This window comes from Pteronotus mesoamericanus, unplaced genomic scaffold (assembly GCF_021234165.1).
Source record: "Pteronotus mesoamericanus isolate MK-2021 breed Mesoamerican mustached bat unplaced genomic scaffold, CSHL_Meso_final contig_123, whole genome shotgun sequence".
Taxonomy (NCBI): domain Eukaryota; kingdom Metazoa; phylum Chordata; class Mammalia; order Chiroptera; family Mormoopidae; genus Pteronotus; species Pteronotus mesoamericanus.
This window is the reverse complement of record NW_026555049.1, coordinates 3,478,414-3,497,585: the sequence shown is the minus strand read 5'-3', so window position 1 is coordinate 3,497,585 and position 19,172 is coordinate 3,478,414.

The window sequence follows — 19,172 nt, the reverse complement described above, 5'->3', positions numbered from 1 at the left end:
ACAATGAGGACTTGTATTCTCCAAGGTATAAGAACTGATTGATAAGGACTCTTACAGGTATTAGAAGCAGAAAACCATTGAAAGGAAAAACTTGACTCATTTTGTCTAATAGACATGCAACAATCCAAAATGTATCCAATTATGCTTCTCCAAAGAGATATCTGTTCCTTAAAATTCCTTGTAATACCCTTAAACCCCCAACAAAATGTCTGTAAGTACAGTTAGATATTAACACAGCTTTCCTGCTTAGGTGGCTCCATTATGTTTATCTTTAATCCAAAGATGACAGAACATCAAATCCCTTAGAAGCAGCCCTGTGTGTAAGAGGACCGAGAAAGCCCCCTGGCTGACCTCCAGGCTCAGGGCGCGTGCAGCTAATCGGGAAGGGCCACCCCCGCCCGGAGCCCATTTTCAACGACCAAGAGAGGTCGTCGTTTCCACAAGTGCCCAATTTTGACAAAAAAAAAATCACAAGCTATCACAATAGCACCCAAAATCCTTCAGAATAAACTAAGCCAGTGAGGCAAAATATTTGTACACTGGAAATTACAACTTATTGTTGAAAAAAATAAGGAAGACGTGAGTCAGGAGAAAGGCAATGCTGCCTTTACGAACTGGAAGATGTCAAGACGTCCATACTCCCCCATATCGTCTATGGACGTCAGTGTGCTCTCTGTCAAAATTCCAATATTATTTTCTGCAGAAATAGAAAAACCTATTTTAAAATTTGTATAGAATGCCAAGGGACCCCCACCCCCCAAAACACAAAATAATTTTTAAAAAGAACGAAGTTAGAGGACTTATACTTTCTGATATCGTATTTACTATAAGCCTGAAGTAATCAAAGCAGAGTTGTACTGGCATAACGACAGGCACATAGACCAACTGAATAAAACAGAACCAGAAACAAACCCATGCAAATATGGTAAAAGGACTTTTGATGCAGGAGCCCAGGCCATTTAGTGGGGGAAGCACATGCGGAAAAACTGGGTGTCTACATGCAAAATAATGAAGTTGAACTCTTATCTGACAACATGTGCAAAATTAATTCAAATGTGATCAAAGATTTAACCATAAGGACTAAAACTACAAAACCCTTAGAAGAAAACAGAAAATAGATTTCATGACCTTGGATTGCGCATTGATTTCTTGGATATGACATGAAAAGCACGGGAAATAAAAGAAAAATAAAATGGGCTTTGTCAAAATTAAAAACTCTGTATAAAAGGATACTATCAAGAGGAAATAGGAACAAATTATACATAGGATAAGAGATTGATATCCAGAATATATAAAGGATTTCTACAACTCCACAACCAAAACAAAAACAAAACAACAATAAAAAATACTCAGACATGCGCAGAGGAGAAGCCCGAGAGGACCAGCCAGGTGTCGGCAGTGTGCCGCGGGCGAGCTCCCGCGCGGCCACGGACTCCGCGCCTCCCTCAGGGGAGCTTGAGCTTCTGATTCCGGGCCTCCACCACCTCCCTCCCTGGCTTCTCTGCGTGGTTACAAGGTTGAATTCTCTTGCACGAGGAGGAACTGCACACAAAAGACCTTGGGGGGCAAATGCATCAACTTACACCCCAAGCCTGCATACATGCAGACATGCACATATACGCAGTCACGGAGAAGGCTCACATGGGCCGTGTGCATGGAACACTGACAGTATACACCTGCGTACATGCATAAGCTCACATGTACACAGGCAGACAGACATGCATGCACACATCTTGTTCCTCACAGAGGCTTCTGGGGCCACTGGGCTTTACCTCTGGCTGGCCCTTCCCTGACACCCAGCCTTGGCCTGGGCCTGCCTGGGCCGCACCCTCTTCGGCAGGCCCTGCTGGGGCTGCTCCGTGAGGTCACATCCCAGCCTCTGTGGCCCTTCTTGGGGGCCTTACACTGGCCCCAGGGAAAAAGGTGAGTGCTTGTCACCACACCCTCCTTTCAGCCACCTGTCACCGACTTGGTAACTATTTAGTCACTATCCAGAGGTTCCTCCTGTGATGTGAGCCCACCCCCCCTTACACCTGTCCCTCAGGTGTCCAGACTAAAACATCTGTTCCGCACATGACCCCCTGAAGCCCTGAAGGGGTGAGAGCCTTGCCGTTTTCTGCTCGAACTCCTCAGTCAAGTATATTCTCCAGACGCCTCAGGAGACAGATCACTTTGTACCTTCTTAAAGGCTCATGTGGAAATGTCAGGGTGGTCCTTATAACATCACTCAGTCAGTTACGGGCGCTCGGGGGAAAGTAACATAAAATAAATCCTGATTTAAGATCATCTTTCATTTCTAGCAAATGATTAGCTGTCACTGAATCATCAATTTTACTTTGCTGTGTGGCTAAGTTTTTCTAATTAAAGTCCATGCATGACGCTAAGCACACTTGTCTCATTCTGTACAAACAGAGATTTCAGCCCTGCTGTATCTGACAACCCTAAGTGTGTAGGACGAGCCATCCCCCCCGAGTGTTAAGTCCCAGGCCTGTGAACAGGGCTGTGGGCGTCCCGTGATCTCAGGCCCAGCCTCTCAGGGGCAGCATCCCACCAGGTCCCCTGAGGCACGTGGGGTGTGAGTTCGGCCTGAGTCTCCCCGCCCCCCACCCGGCGCAGCTGCTGTGGTTCGGGGACGAGGACGCCTGCGCACAGAGCCTGGGGCGCCGCCCAGCGGCTGCCGCTGCTGTCTCGGGCTGGGCTGGCCCAGGGGAGACGCGGGGACGCTGCGATGCGTCCGCAGATTCTGGGCAGGTGGGCAGCTGGGACCGCAGGAGACAGGGGCTGAGAACGAGGAGGCTGCTCAGACTCGGGTCCCTCCCTGAAGCCTGTCCCCCTGAGAGATTCGCTCTCACGCTGGGGGTCCCCTCTCCCAGGCCGCAGAGCAGAGACCGGCGGGAGGGCGAGGCTGCGGGGAGAGGAGGGGGGTGGAGGGGGGAGGGAACTAGGAAGCGGCATTTATTAAGGGCCACTGTCAGGAGGGGCATTTAGAGAGAACCAGATGAGGTGATCTAAGAGAGAAGGTGATAATGAGCTGAGACGCTAAGGCTTTATAATTTTACCCTGTGGCCACATCAAGTCTGTAAGTCTACCGAGCACAAAAGCTGGAAATAAAATGATCTGTTTGTACCATATGATTTCACTACTGTGTGGGATATAAAACTGAAACCCATGGACACAGACAGCAATGTGGCGGTTGCCAGGTGGGGGGTGGATTGGGGGCCACGTGGCCTAATATAGGGCGATGGAAGATGTTTGGACTTTGGGTGGGGTGCACGCAGTGCAATACACAGATCTAGTACCATAGAAATGTGTGCTTGAAACCTATAGGATCCTATTAACCCCAATAAATTTAAAAAATATATATTTTTAAAATGACCTGTAGCTACGTCTTCACAGAAGTGGTTGGTCTCTGTCCTGTACCCCCTCTATCCTCAGACAGACGAGGTCAGAGCCGAGACCTCCTGGGGTTAGTGTGGGGTGCTCCTGGAGGGCATGCAGATGAAGCCATAGGCGCGGGCCCTGGCTTCCCTGGGGGCAGCCCCCTGAGCAGCGGAAAGCCATCGACAGAGGGGACACAGTGTGCGCCCCACCTGACGCAAGCCAGCCGGCAACCGGCGCAGACCGCGCAGGTGGGCTGGCAGCCTGTCTCGGCAACTGCAAAGGGCTCTCACTAGCTTGACTGCACCCAGGGCCCTGGGCTTCTCTGGGGCCCGCGCCAGTGATGGGAGGCTTTAAAAAATACCGCCCCCCCCCCCCACACACACTACTGTATTCTCCATTTATTAAATGGCTCTAGGCAAATGCTAGGGCTTATGGAACAAACCCATTTTTCCTCTCAATGGCTTTGGGTAAACATCCAGCCCATGCGGCAACCGTGAGAGTTGCCGCCGTTGTCCTCAGGCTCCCCTGACCAGAGGTGGCCTCCGTCTGGGTGGCGCGGCCCCCTGCTCACTGGCCGCTAGGCGGCGTCTGCGGTGGCATTTCAGCCACAGGTGGGCCGGGGCCGAAGGAGATGGCGAAGCCCGCTCTGGGCGCTGTGACAGGAGCGAGCAGGGCCCTGCCAGCCTCCCTGCCGGGCCCGCTCTCTGCTTCCCCCGCGGACCAAAACCCCCTCTACCTCTGTGCTGGGAGCCCGGCGACGTGGACCTGGCCTAGACAGGTTCTGGCGCCCTGAGAACAGGGGCTCTGAGGGTCTGGCTCTCCGGGCTCTCCGGACTCTCCCTGCGTGTACGCCCACGAGTGTACCACACACTGCTGGGCCCCTTCTTCCGGCGTCTCTGGGAGACCGCTGTCATTTGATTCTGCCCACCACCCCCTTTCCACCCTCTCCCGCCCAAGCAGACTCGGACGCTGCCGTCTAAGGGCACACCCCGATACGGACTTCACTGCGTGCTCTCTCTCTAAAGGGGATGTCCGGCCAGTGCCTAGGCCGAAATTGGGTCCCGTGGGCACTGTAAGCAGCTCCTGCCCCTGCTAAAAGCTGGAGCACCAGGTGGGAGCTCAGAGCATCTGCTTTGTGCTCAAGCCTTGAACACAGCTCCGTGGTCAGTGCCCGGGAGCTGGGCAGCCTCACCCCACGGGGCAGGTCCACAGCCCCCCGGGGATGGAAGAACTGTTCTAATTTGAAAAGAAGCATTGGCCACCCGGAAATCTTGTTCAGCGACCATAAGCCTGTGGCAGGACAGCAGTTCATTTCGCAGAGGGAAACATCTACCTCCCTGTTTCTGCCCAGATAGCGCCGCGGCTGGCAGGAGAGCCCTGCTGAAAAGCGCCGAGGAGCCGGACGTGGGCGTGCGCGTCAGACGGCGGAGGTTCTGCGCCGGCTCTCGGCTCAGGCTGCAGCCAGCGCCCCCTGCCAGGCCGGGAGGCCCGCGCTCTTCCCGTGACCCCCGACTCGGAGTGGGGAGGGGCTGCAGGTCGGAGGCCAGACCCAGGGCCTCCTGCGCTTCCCTCCGCTGCCTGTCCTGATAGCACACCGAGAGTTTGTTACGGAGTTACGACCGAGTGACGACGCAGCGAGGCCAAGGCCACTGAAGGGAAAACGTATCATCAATATTTACTGAGCGAAGGGGCCCGCTACGCCATGCAGGGCACGTGGGGAGCGCCAGGTGTTGGTCAGGAGATGGCATGTGGGTGGACACGTGGGAGCAGATGCAAAAGGAACGACTTCCTTATCCCGTGCCAACTCCCATCAGAGAGCATGCAGCCCGGAGAGGCACTAACAGCCAGGGAGACACAATGACATGTTTAAAGACTTTTTTTTTTTCTGGTTTCTGCGTGAAAGTACACGGAAGGGAGGTGAAAGTAGAGCCAGAGAGACCTGAGATTAGCTAAGTCGGGGAGATAGAAGGAGGGAATTCTTCTGTCTCCTTGGACTTGCCTCCTACCCTCCCTCCAAGTCTCCAGGGCCTGGGCAGGGAGAAAGAGAATGCCCTCTTCACCCACATGGCAGGGCACCGAGGGCTGAAAGTTGCACACATGCAGAGTGGCGGCTACTGATGGCCAACTCAGAGACCTGAGTCACAGAAAAGAAAGGAGGGCCTTCGCAGGGTAGAAGAGAGGCTGACTTCCCAACCAGAACCCACGTACCCACCATGTGTGTGATTCTGGGCAAATCACTGAGCCTCTTTGAGAACTAGGTATCTTAACCGTAAAATGTGGATAATAAAGCCTGACTTCTTTAATCCCTTTATGATGAGAATCAATGAAAAAATATAGAAATGTTTAAGACACTACAAAGAACAGTACCCTTCTAGGATAGTCTTCTCTTCCTGGCCCCAAGATCCAGACTCCAAATTTGAAAATCCTTAAGAGTTTCCTTTTTAAACCTCCTTGAATGTAAGGAAAATCTTTTTTTTTTTTTTTTTTTCCCCTCTGGTGATATATCTAGTCCCAGGGAAGGAGGTTGGAGAATGACGGATGAGGTGGAAGCACATTGAAGAAGATTATGAGTGACCAGCAGGGAAAAAGGACGTTCCAGTCTAGTGGCTTTGTTTGTGTGTTTGGTTTTTAATTTCACTTGGCGTATATAACTGGAGAAAATAAGATTTAATTGCAACAAGCAAAACATATGTGAAACAGAAACAAAAATCATGTCATGTAAGAGCAGAGCGGGGCCCTAGAGAAGATTATTGCCACGTCTCCCAAGTTTCCTATGGGAGAACACCTAGAAAAAAGTAACTAAATGGAGGTAGGAGGAGACATAAATGCGCATGCCCTTTCCACAACTAGGCTAGGGATTCCAGAAGCAAAGGAAGGCCATGAACAGAAGCAGCAGAATGCTTTTGCTGTTTACACAGTTTATTTTAATTTGTTTTTATAAATTCTTAACATTATCTCTGCAAAAGCACTTGAAGTCATTCATAAATTAAAGGCAGCTTTTAAGGTGGACTTATATTGGAGGGAAAGAGGAAAGCTGGATCATGGTTCTGACCAAATAGATGGCAGCCCATCTGCTCACCTGTGGGCCTCATCCTGGCGGGCTGGGTCCAAGCACAAGAGGGGCTAGAGCCCCTCGCCTTGTTAATTATCTCCCTGCTGCTGATTTTGTTTCTTACGATCAGAGCAGCAGGGTGGGAACCCTTGGTAACATGTTCAGTTGCGTTTCTATGGAAACCAAGAGCTCTCTGGCAGATTCTCAAATAATTCCGGAGCCAAGGATGCTATTAGTAATTGCTCTTGACACCTTAGAACCCTGCTCTCAGGAGCAGAAAGATCCCTATAATGGTTTTCTGGGTGACTGTAGCTTCCGCTGTATTATCCAGGACAAATTCTGCATAGCCTGGCTTGGCTCCTTCTTCTACGGGAGAGGAAGTGCAAGACACCCTTTTGCAGACTGGGCAGACACAGGCCAGTTTTACTTTCCCTCATAAAGGCCTTGTGTTCACAGAGATCACTGCCAACAAGACGTAAAGGATGGTGGCTAGAAGAACGTACTCAAGATGGACGGTTCTGATCCATATGGCCAAGGGTTCACAGGAGAGCCAGAAGTTTCTGGTAAACTACCAGTTCAGTTAAGGCAGCTAAAAATGAGGAGCAGAAAACAACTCGTGCGAGAGGCTGCAGATGGCATCATGGCAGCGACTGGAAAGCGGCTACCGAGAGCGGGTTAGGTGGCCCGCATCTGGAGACTGTGTGGCTACCTGTTCTTCTTGCTGAGAATAGCACATGCCAGAGCCAAGTGATTCACCTTTTGCACGCCTGGGTCCTTCTCTCATGCCAACAATACTGACATGATACAAGGAAAATCCTGTACTATAAAAAGTCTTCCATTCCTCTCTTTCATGCAGAACTAGAAATAAAGCTTAATATACTGTGTTTTAAGACTGGCTCAACAAGGCAGCTTCCAATCCTGGCCCACCCTCAACTGACACGCAACCTTGATTTCAATAAAATTTCCCGATGATCTAGTTCAGTGGTTTTCACAGTTGGATGCAGCAAAATTAACTATGGATTTTTTAAAAGAGGCAACTGAATTACACCTCCTACCTTCTGCATCAGAACCTCCGAGGATGACCCGTAATGACAGGAAGGCATAAGCCTCCGCAGATGACCCTGCAGCACAGCTGCGAGAGAGTGGCTGACCTCATCTCAGTCCGTCCTGCGTGATGCCACCACAGGACTCGCGTCCGCCCTCGGCAGAAAATGAGCGCCCTCGAGATCTCCTACCGAACGTCGCTTTGGTGTTGTGCTGTGGCCCATCCCTCTCAGCCGGGGCTGCTCTCTCTGAGGGTTGTATGTTGTACTGTTTAACTCATTTTTTAGTTCTCCTTTGAAAGGTACCCTTTGAAAGTAGGCTTGGATTGAATTGATTTGGCAAACTTAGCCAAAAAGTCCCTATGAGTTTATGTTCATGTTCTACATTGAATAGGCAGGGGAAGACCCTGTATTTGGAGAGGTGAAGACCTGCAAAGCATTGTTACAGGGCGGTCATTGCATTCTGTCTGAGTTCAAGGCCGGGCATGAGTGTGAGGGGGAACAATGTCTTTGTCTTCCAACTCGAAGCCTCACAAAACAGAAAGCAGTGTTCACTTACACACAGGTAAGGGAAACAGGTAGAAGGAGTGGAGGGTGACTCAAGATCTAACCAGAGGATCTGAAACAGAGGCTCAATGTGTCATCTCTGAAGAGCTGAGATCTGGTAGCCCAAGGTCTCTCCTGAAAGGGAGCTGGAGCTCTGAGTGCGCTTCTTCCTTCCAGGGTTGGCTGCTGGGAGCTGAGGGGACCCTGCCAAGCTGGCACTCTTTCCCCTCTGGCCTGACTTCCAAGCTTGCCCCGTCACTGCTCCTTGGAAGCCCTTCCTCCTCCCCCGCAGTTGGCAGTTAGATGGGTGTGAGCAGGGTAGGAACGACAGGCCAGGTGCAGAGGGCTTCCCGGGTGGGGAGCCCGGGGGCTTAGCAACGGGCAAACACCAAGCCTGTGCACCACCACTGCCTTAAGCATTAACCCCTAGGAATGATATCTAGGCCCCAGAGAAGCAGCAAGATCAAACAGCGATGCCATGGCGGACATCCTGACCAGCTGCATTGACTAATGACCCCCTGCCCTGGAATTGACCAAAGAGTGGAGCCTACGACCCTGAGGGGCACACCTGGAAAAGCTGATGGATGGTCTACTGAGATCCTTCCCTGAGGCCTCCAGATAAAAGCCCTTAAGGCAGTGATTCCCCCTCCCCCCGCCCAGCCATGTTCATGTTCTCTCTCTCTCACACACATACCCACAGCTTTCCTCCTTGTTTCATCTCTCAAGGTTCATCTCTCTCTCTCTCTCTCCCCCCTGAGCTCTAAGGGCTCTCTTTTGACTCTACATCTCTCATTTCCTGAGCCCATTTCTCCTACAGTCCCTTTCTTCTACCTCTGTGACTTTCTAAATAAACTTTCTCTTATAGTTTGGGTTTCGGCTCTGAGTTCTTTCGTAGCCAGAACTCAAGTACGAGGTTGCTGAATTGAGGTCTAACACCTGGTGGTATTTCACCAAAACACTTCTACTCCAGTACAAGAAACATGTGCTCTTGGGGTGGGGGGAGGGGGCTGTGAACAACATGTATGTTGGCGTTGGGAAACTTATGCGAAATTCCTGGGTGATGGCTATCTTGGGGCCGGGAGGCAACTTGGCCAATTGAATAGGGAAGATAATAGAGTGATGGTTTGGGGTATGTGAGCTGCCTTTAAACCCTCAGGCCAGGAACCACATGCAGGTAGGTGCCCTCCCACCACACACTGCCTTTGGATGTTTCAGGAAAGCAAACACCCACACTGCAGGGCTCGGAGAAGAAGAAGGAGGAGGAACGAAAGGAGGCAAAGGGGCCGAGCAGGCTTCTCCTCCTCTGCATGGCACTGCCTGGGGGTCTATGCCTCTGGAGCAAAGCCCAGAAAATCCAGATTAACCCCCACCGAGCCTGGACCTCGCCCCTTCCTATTTCTTCCTTGCCGGGGTAGACCACGCCTCTAAGGGGAGCATTGCTGGGGCAGGAGAGGAGAGAGAAAGATGGTACTAGAAGCTGACAGTATTGAGCATCTGTGAAGAAGCAGGCACTTTAAAATTCCCCGGTCGCACCACAGCTGTAGGGCCCGTTTTATGGAGAAGGAAACCAAGGCCTGGAGAAGTAAGGGCCCCGTGATCACATATTGACCACATTTGAGCTCCAAGTGGGCTTCTTCCCCCAAGCCAGAGCACACTTCCCTTCCCACTGGCGGCTGAGGGTCCAAGGAGCGGGGGTATGTATGCCGTCCGCGTGGAGCTATTTCCTCCCAGTGTGTTTGCGCTGAGCCCAGCCCCTTTGCCCTAATATGGTCGCTTCAGACCCGTGCTGCCCCCAAGGACTTTTACTGTGGGAAACACTTTGCAGTGAAAAATTGCCATTTCTCCCAGAAGGGCTTTAAAGGTCTGGGCAGAGCCGCTTTAGTAAACAATCGCTTTATATTCAATTCTGAAAGGGGTGAAAGGGCAAGAGCGAGAGAAAGGTGGGCTAAGAGAGGAAAATGGATAAAGGGATTTGCTGAAAATTGGAGTCTGTTCCTGAAAATGCCAAGCCTGCTGAGAATTTCCCTTGAGTTGTCCTCCGCCGCCGGGGTTAATGTTTGTGTTCTTTGGCTCCAAGGCTGCAGCCACAGGTAGAAAAACACAGTTCAGGACTTTTCTTAATCCGACTGCAGAGGACAGGCTTCGCGGCAGGTCATCTCCTCTGCCTCAGCCCTTAGCCAAACCCCCGGGAAACCTGACGCGGCACCTGAGACTGCCCTTCACTAAGTGTGAGGGTGACAACACAGCGGCACCTGCAAAACTGAAGTCACGGAGCTTCTCCCCTACTTTCTCCTTTATTCCCTACCTTGGGGCTCTTCCCAGGAGGAGACGGGTTTAGACTCTTAGGACTCCCCCAAGGTCATCCCCCGGGGGAGGCCGGTCCCCACCCCCCACCCGCTGCCCACCGCCCACGGCCCATCCCACGGCCCCAGGCCACTGAGGGCGACCCCATCCCAAAGGACTACTGTGACGGCCTAGGACACCAGCAAGACAAGTGAAGGGCTTTATCGTGGCCACGAATCAGGAAGGAGGACAGAAGTTCTGAATTAACTCGCTTTACTTCCTCCCAACACAAACCTCACCTGGCTCTCCCTGGGTTTTCAGCTGGAAATGTTTGTCCTGAGAGTTCCTGATGGAGGAACTGGCTTCCCTGAAGGGCTGGTCACTTGATCAGAAAGATCGCAAGGGTTCTGTTTACCCCCAACTCAGAACTCCCCCCCACCAAGCCCCATTAACTCTTCATTTAATCGTCTCCACTTTGCAAGGGAATTGTGTTTATGAGTACATTACCAGAAGTTGGAGGCTTGTAACACAGAGGCTCTTGAAATCAAAATAAAAGGATACTCAGATCCGATACTGTGGCCAAAATGGGAACTAGTGCTCACTTGGTAGCAATGTGCATGCCAGTAAGATTGTGATGACTGTTGGTGTTTATCCGGGTCTTAACGTGCATCTGAAGGCTGAGGTGGGGCCGTGGGAAGAGATCTACTGGTCTGATCCCAGCTTCCAGCCAAGGAGGGTTTTGGAGGGATTTTGGAATCCAGCCTTGACAGACCAGGTGAGTGTGAAGGACCTTCTGAAAGGGGCCCAGTGGTTTCTAGGCAGTGGAACGGAGTTCCTAGCACTTAAAAGTCTGATCTTCAGCCCCCGCCTACTCCCCACACATCATATCTTCAAAGGGGAAAAAAAAAAAAATAACCGCCGGGCACTTTATGAGCCAATGGAAACTTTTTCTCTCTGGTTATTCTTATGAGGAAGGGCTACATTACATGCGCATGCTAGCATAATTTTATACTGTTTCATAAATGCCTACTAAAACCAAATCTAAGAGACAGAGATGCAAAAAGATATTTGAGATCACTCAAAGGATTTCAGGTCTAGAAAGGGTGACAAGAATCCAAACAATGCACAGGAGGGAAAGGAAGAGGGGTGGGCAGGGAGGGGACTGAACAGGGGTGGGGGTGGGGTGGGAAGAGGCCGGCACCTGGACGCAGGCAGCCAGCAGACCCTCCGGCCGGGGGGACCAGAGTCCTAAGCTGCGTTCCAAATCCCAGCTCTTCCACCACTTCGCGAAGTAGCCTCGGCTGGGCTGGGAACACTAGGGAGGGCTCTCTCATCTGGAGTCCGCGGCTTCGTGTGCTGCTGGTTTCACGGCGTGTGCATGTGACTCTGGGTGTGCCCGTGGCTTTTCTCTGAAGGAGTCTTGCACGCGGTCCTCTGTTTTGTAGCACCAGCTATGCCTGTGCGGGCCCAGCGCTACGTCCAGGTGGACTGACTCATCCCCCATTTCTGTGCAGTCACCGGCCTCTGGGAACGGCCATGACCGGTGGGCCGTGCTGGAGGCGTGATTGTGCTTCCATACGTGGGCAGCTGTCTGCATCCCTGTGATGTTCTGTGTGGCTGTGCTTGCACACATTTCTGGGTGTGTCACTCGCTTGTGTGACACCATGTCTCAGTGATACTTGACATCGACAGGTCTTGACTTGGAAGGTGCCTGGTAGGGACGGGAGGGCGCCCTTCTGTGACGCCAGGGTGATGGGCCCAGGACTGATGCTCTGTCCTAGCCAGGCCTCTGACAGGCGGCATCCTTGGGGCTTTACAGACATTGGGGTGCTGGGGACAGTGGCCCCTCGGCCCCGAATGATCCTACTGCCACGCGACCTCTGCCCAGTAAGGACAGTGTCCTTGACCCAGGCTCGGGGAATGTCTCTGTGGAGGAAGGGATCGGAGGGAAGAGGGTCCTGCTAATTCTGCTTCTGTTATGGTGGGGAGGGGCCTCTCCGGAGGTCAGTGGGGAGGCGTGGTGCCGGTGCCCGCGGGCGCCAAGCAGGGGCTGTCATTAGGAGACTGCCCTACAGCCGTGGGGGGACACATAGGTGTGTCCCAGGTGCACAGGGTCGCTCTAGGTCCCTCACACTTGGCGAAGATTTGAACGGCTCAGGTTCAAATTACGGAAAGCTCCTCCTCTGCTTTATAATCCAGCAAAAACCTCCGTGCGCAGCGGGGGGGCGGCAGCAGCAGAAGCTCTTCTCGCTCTGCGCGAGGTTCCCCTAGGAGCGCCTGCGGCGACTGGAAAACGGCGCTGGGACGGCTCCTGACTAAGGGTGAGGGGAAGACGAGGGGGTCCCGAGCGGCGTCGGCAGAGGTGAGGGTCAGGGATGCGGGAGCCACCAGGCCCCAGCAGCCCGGCCTCGGAACAGACCCGCAGGCGTGGGCCCAGCAGAGGACAGTCCGGACCGGCGGGCTCTGCAGGAGCTCAGAGCCTCTGTGGCCGCGCGGGCCACGGGCCTGCGCCAGCGCTTTCTCCCGGCTCTGGCTCCGGCTCTGGTTCCGGCTCCGGCTCCGGCTCCGGCTCCGCCGCGCCCCCCGCCCACCCCCCGCAGCCCTGGGCGGGAGCCCCGGCACCCACGGGGCCGGCAGCCTTTTAAAGCAACTTCACTGCGCTGTAATTCACAAACCATAAAATTCGCTCATTCAAGTGCACAGTCAGTGTTTTGGGTACCTTTACAGATATATTCACACCATCGTCACAGTCCATTTTAGAACATTGTCATCGCCCAAAGAATAAGCCCCGTGCAGGTTAGACGCTGTCCCCTATCCCCCGCCACCCCCGCCCTACGCAACCGCCCCTGTGCTGGATGTTCCTCGTGACCGGGATCACAGACACGTGGCCTTCTGTGGCTGGTTTCTTTACTCGGCAGATTTCCAAGGTTCGTCCACGTGGGAGTGCGCATCAGTACTTCCTTTGTGTGCCCAGATAATATGCCGTTGGAACAGTGTGCCAAATCCACTCGGTGGACGGTTGAGTTACTTCTACCTTTTAGCTGTTACAAAAAATGCTGCCGTAAACATTTTTGCATAAGTTTTGTGTGAACGTATGTTTTCATTTCTTTTGGGTGTATACCTGGGGTGGAATTTCGCGGTCTGACCTTGGCCGTGTGTTTAGTCATTTGAGGAACTGCTGGGGTATTTTCCAAAACAGGCGCTCCATTTCACATTCCCCCCAGCAGCGTGTGAAGGTTCCAGTGTCTCCACATCCTCACCAGTACTTGTTCTTATCTGACTTTGTGACTCCAGCCGTCTGACCTGCAAGCATTCGAGGCCAGGCCGGGTCACCCTGGATTCGGGCAAAGGGGAGAATGCACGCGGAGCCGTCGGGGGGCCTGGCGCGCCTTTATTCAGGGGCAGCGCGACCCAGGAGCCACACGCCTCGGGTCACGCCGCGGGTCACGCCGCGGGGAGTCCCCACTCCCTTCCATACTAAGTGCACACAAAGCCGCAGGGTGCCGATGCTGACCTTCCGGTTATGTGACAGAGCCTCACTCTGCGTGCGCGGGCCCCCTCCTCGAGGTTATACTAACACTGCCAAGCTCCGTTTGCCTGGACATCCGCGTGAGGGAGCCTGACTGACTCCGTTGTCCCCACACCATCCTGTGGGGGGAAGTGGGATCAAGTTGTGGTTTTGATTAGCATTTCCTTGGTGACAGATATTGAGCATCTTTTCACATGTATATTGGTTACTTGTATATGTTTTTTGGAGAAATATCTGTTCAAACACTTTGCTCACTTTTCATTAGGTTATCTGTATTCATAATTTATTAATGCAAATCACATATGTGATTTGCGAATATTGCCTTCCATTTTCTGTGTTGACTTTCCACTTTCTTTATGATGTCCCCTAATACCACAGAAGTTTTTAATCCTGATGAAACCCAATTTATGTATTTTTTGTTGTTACTCATAATTTTAATATCATATGTAAGAATATGTTGCCAAACCTAAGGTCTTAAAGCTTTACCCCTGTATTTTCTTCTAAGGGTGTGATTATTTTAGCTCTTACATTTATGTCTGTTACTCATTTTGAGTTATTTTTCATACATGGTCAGGAGTAAGGATCTAACTTCATTCTTCTGTGTGTGGCTCTACAGTTTTTCAAAAGGCAATTATTTCCCTGTTGGACAGAACCGACTTGAACGCTAAGTTTTTATCTCCCTTCCACAAGACCATGTTATGAAGTGATGTTGTCAAGATGTGAATCTGCTTTGCCCACCCACCCCACCAACCAGAAGGGCACTGGGTTCCAGAACCTCAGCAATTCTACCCGGGAAATATTAGTCAATGACAAGTGCCAGCTCTCCTGGACTAGAGATTCGCTCACACACACACTGTTTGCACACTGTCTGTCAAACAGGCCTCCAGAGAGCGGGTGCCGGGGTCGGGCCCCAGTCCAAAAGCCCCTGAGCTTGTCTCTCTGTGCCACTCAGGAATGCGCGATTCCACAGGGAGGGCGCAGGGATGAGCAGAGACCTGGGGGCACCTGGGGCTATTTCTTGCTCCTGCTCGGCTCTCTTCTCAGTGTGATCCCTCTAGGCCGCGGCCTGTGGCCTCACTCCAAGCTTCTGCCCATTACCTCACCTCTTGCAGGTGTGTTCTCACCTCTTTCTACATCAAGGTCGGCACTAAGGACCACTCATTGCCTCATTGAATGTGGTTCAGTGGTGAAAATGGTGATGTCATTCAGTCCGTGAGAGCCTGGAAGGCCTGAAACATCCGAGGGGACGGGAGGAGAATGCCATGCCGTGGCCAGAGCGGGTGGCCAGGCAGAGGCTGGCCTGCAGGGACCGACCGCGCTGCAGCCTGTGGCCATGGGATGCGGCCCGGGCCCTCAGGAATGGCAGGAGAGGGATCAGAGGGCAGCCTGGCTTGGGAGCCACATGTAGAATTGAGTTGTTACTCTGTCATCTTTATGGTCTCCAATCACTGGGAGTGGCTGTTACCCACTAGGGAGAAGGTGAGGGTTGCAATAAACAATTTAGTTAGAATTTATCAGAGCACATTTCTCTTCTGTGCCATCCCCTCCACAGTGGCTCCGTGCGCCTCCCACACTCCACTCCGCTCTACATCTGTCTCCAAGCCTCCGCCTTCGAGAAGTCTCGCTGCAAAGAACAGGATGCAAAGGGGGCAGGTGCAGAGATGGCAACTCCTTTAGCCGCAGAAGGGCTGAAGTGCACATCATTCAACCATCGGCTCCGTCACGGATCGGAGGGATTGAATTGTGCGTGTTGGCGTGTGTGTGCGTGTGGTGGAGGCGGGGAGGGGCAGGAGGCAAGGTCGCTCGGCTCAGGACCCTGTGGAAACAGGTTGAGTCTCCACATCAGTGAATCTGGAAACAGCTCTCTGCCTGTGCCCGGGGCTGAGCACACGCTCTCTGCCATGCCCTGGACCTGGCACGGCACGAGCTCAGCGAACATGAGGACGGCCAGGACATGAGACGGGTCCACAGAGCAGGGCCCCGCACCGCGTCAGAGAGTGCGCACTGCTCGTCACTGTGTAAGGACCTGGGGGCACGGAAGTGGGAGGACAGTCCCAGTCAAGGGAGCCCTCAGTTTAAGGACGGAGGCGGGCAGTAAACGTGCCAGTCGTGCCATGGGGTGAGTCCCGAGGTCGGGAAGCCAGCGTGAGAAGGGACGGGTGATTACAGGGTGGGGAGAAGTCCAGGAAGGTACAAAAGGAAGAGATGTAAGGTTTCAGCCTCTGAATTAAAGGAGGAGGGAAGGGCTGTCTAGACAAAGGCACAGGGCTAAGGGAGTCAGAGCCATGCTTTGTGGTGAAGAAGCCTTGCAACACTGCTGGGTTCCTGAGTGGTTCAAGGTAAAACTAGGCGTCTGTGTTGGGTCCTGACGTGGGGAGCCTGAACACCTTCTTTAAAAGTTCTCCGTTGCAGGTTCCAGACCACGAGGTTCCCTGAAGTGGCCTCAGCTGGGAAAAGCAGGCCTTTCCTCCTCAGCATGAGGTGCCCCGTGGCATTTTCCAGGTCTCTGCGGGCTCTGCCCAGAGAGAAACACTCCAAGCCCGTGGCCAGGGCCTCGCCCCGAAGCCCCTGATGCCGTCAGCCGGTTCGTGGGTGGCAAGGCAGCTCACCCTCTGGAGACGGAGGCCGGCAGGGCAGCCTGTTCCTGTGGGGCCGGGCCTCTGTGCTGGGAGGGGATGTTGACAAAGCCCCTGCACCTGAGCCCTGGGGGGGAGACGTCCACCAGCCCCCGGTGGCCCACCTGGGTTGGGGAGAGGCTTCCCTGCACAGCTGGTGACCGTGATTTCAGGGCAGATTTCCTCCCTTGATTGTATTTTATTCCAGAGCCATTAGGATAATATCTCTATTCTTTCCATGTCAGTGCCATCCCTGCCTCATTTCCATTGTTCTCTCAGAGAAATTGCTCTGCCAGTAAAGGACGTTTCGAAAGGAATCAACACAGCACCCTTTGCTGGAGTCAGACCTGGCACTGCCAGGCCCTCAGCCCGTTGGGCAGGGTCCTCCCCCCGGCAGGGGGCTCCTGGGGCCCAGACGTGCCAGCGCGCACCCCTCATCCTGGCTCCCTCAGGTGGGTGTATTGTGGGTGGTCAGAATTTTTTATTGTGTTTTTTCATTGCCATTTACCACCCCCATACCCTCTTCCACCTCCAGAATCACCACACTGTTGTTAGTGTCCATGAGTTCTTTCTCTTTTTTTAAATTTTTTTCTCTATTTCTCCACCTCCAAACTGTCAGCCTGCTCTCCATCTATGAGTCTGTCTCTATTTTGCTTGTTAGTTCAGTTTATTCATTAGATTCCACATATGAGTGAAATCATATAGTATTTGTCTTTCCCTGACTGGCTTACTTCACTTAGCATAATGTTCTGTCGTCGCTGTTGTGTTTTTTTAAATATACTTTAATTCCTTAATGAAGCTTCTTAGAAAGGCATATCAAACAAGTAACAGGCAAGAGGTAATAGACTCCACAGCCACCAATGCCCCCATACATCCTTTAGTGAGTGATAACACATGCAGCGTGGGGCAAATGGAAGATGATGCAGTAAAAAATAAGAATGAGCTCTCGTACTTTTGCACACTCACACCTGTAAAGCCACTTTTCCCAGCCCGGGTTGGGCACCGACCCTGGGGGAATGTAAGACGGCACAGCTGCGCACACTGGAGGAAGCTGCGACCCAGCCAGCAGGGGGCGCGTGAGGAAGCGGGGCTGTCCGAGGCGCTTCGGCTGGGCGGGACCAGAGGCCTTGCTCGCCTCCTGCTTCACATCCCAGCGCCACGCAGAATCGGAGGCGCTGTCCACGCTGAAAATGCAAATGAGCACCAGGGTCCGAGAAACGTCTTTTCATCAAAGTGAATGACTTTCCTTGGTCTTTGGGAGCCAAGAGGCAGGGAGAACGGGGAGAAAAAGAAGAGTTTCCCCCCAGACCGGGATTTCACTGTGCATTTACCGATCGCTGCATGTGTATACAAATTGTGGATTTTTAAATCTTATATGTGCTGTAATTGATTTTATCTACTTGGATGCACATTTTTGAGGACATGCAAATCATGTGCCCTTGCTCTGTGCTTTACCTCCTACTTATCCCCCACCATTTCCTTCTCCTCTTTCTTTCGTTTTTCTTCCTTGTCCTCTTCTCTTCTGTCATTCTTTTCGACCTCTTGCTGCCTCCTCTCCCCTCGCCTCTTCTTCCCCCGCCTCCTCCTCCCCCACCTCCTGTGCTTCCTCCCGTTCCTTCTCTAACCGCACTTTCCGGGTCGCCCATATCCTTGAGCTCTCTCTTCCCTGACCTTGTTACGCCTGGTCGTGTAGTAAAGATTGCCTGGGTGTCTGTGTATTTCTCTCATATTCCAGCTCTGTATCTTAGGCCAGTGGAAACTGGGAGCTGAAATCCTTCAGGGGTATGACAAGGTTGGGGGTGGGGGAAGGTTGCTTCTATCAGACCTTCTGAGATTCTCCAGTCTGGCAGATTCATTACTTTAATCAAAGTGGCGAAGAGTGATTCAGATTCTGTCCTTTACCTGTCCGCAGGCAGTATCTCAGGCACGGCAAGGATGAGGCAATGCTGAGGGCACCTCTGGGACTTTCCAGTTTGCCACTTCAATGCATAGCCTCGTTCGGGAGTCCGGAAAGTGTTGAGAGCTAAAATCTAATTTTTCTGCTTCTCTATGGCTGTTGCTGCGGCGCTGACTGTGCCCACAGACCTTGTCCAGATGAAGGAAACCGCCGTGGACAGAAGGCTTCCTTCATGTCTGTGGCTGCCCAGCCAGGTGCCTGTGGTCCCAAGCCCCCGAGACAATGGTGGGCCAGTCCCCCAGTTGTTCTGAAATTATGCCACCCATCCATATGAGAATAATCAAGGTGCTTCTTCTCAGGTCATCCGTTCAAGCTGACCAGGTGCTGAGTTAACCATCCTCTAACTTGCAGACCCCACTGCATCATTATCTGCACAAATTACATGCTCCTACCCTCCCACTCACTGCTGCTCAGTCAAATGTTCACAAACCCACTGATGGTCCCTTCAGACCTTGAAATTGGACTTGGATAAATCTTATTATTAAATTTTTAATCTCTGAATTTTCCGGACTGACAAAGGTAACCAAAGAGGTACCACAAGGATCCTTGTATACATAATTAATGCCTTGTATGCATAAGAATGTATGAGGAGTTGAAATGTTTCCTATTATTATGAACCTCAGCTATACAGATGATGCATTTCAATTTCCTTACATACAGGCAAGGACACAAGGATCCAGAGAGGCATTAAAAACCTGCCCAAAAATGTAAAGGGAGCCAGTGGTTATATTACAAATGAGCCAAGTCTATTAAATTTGGGGCACAG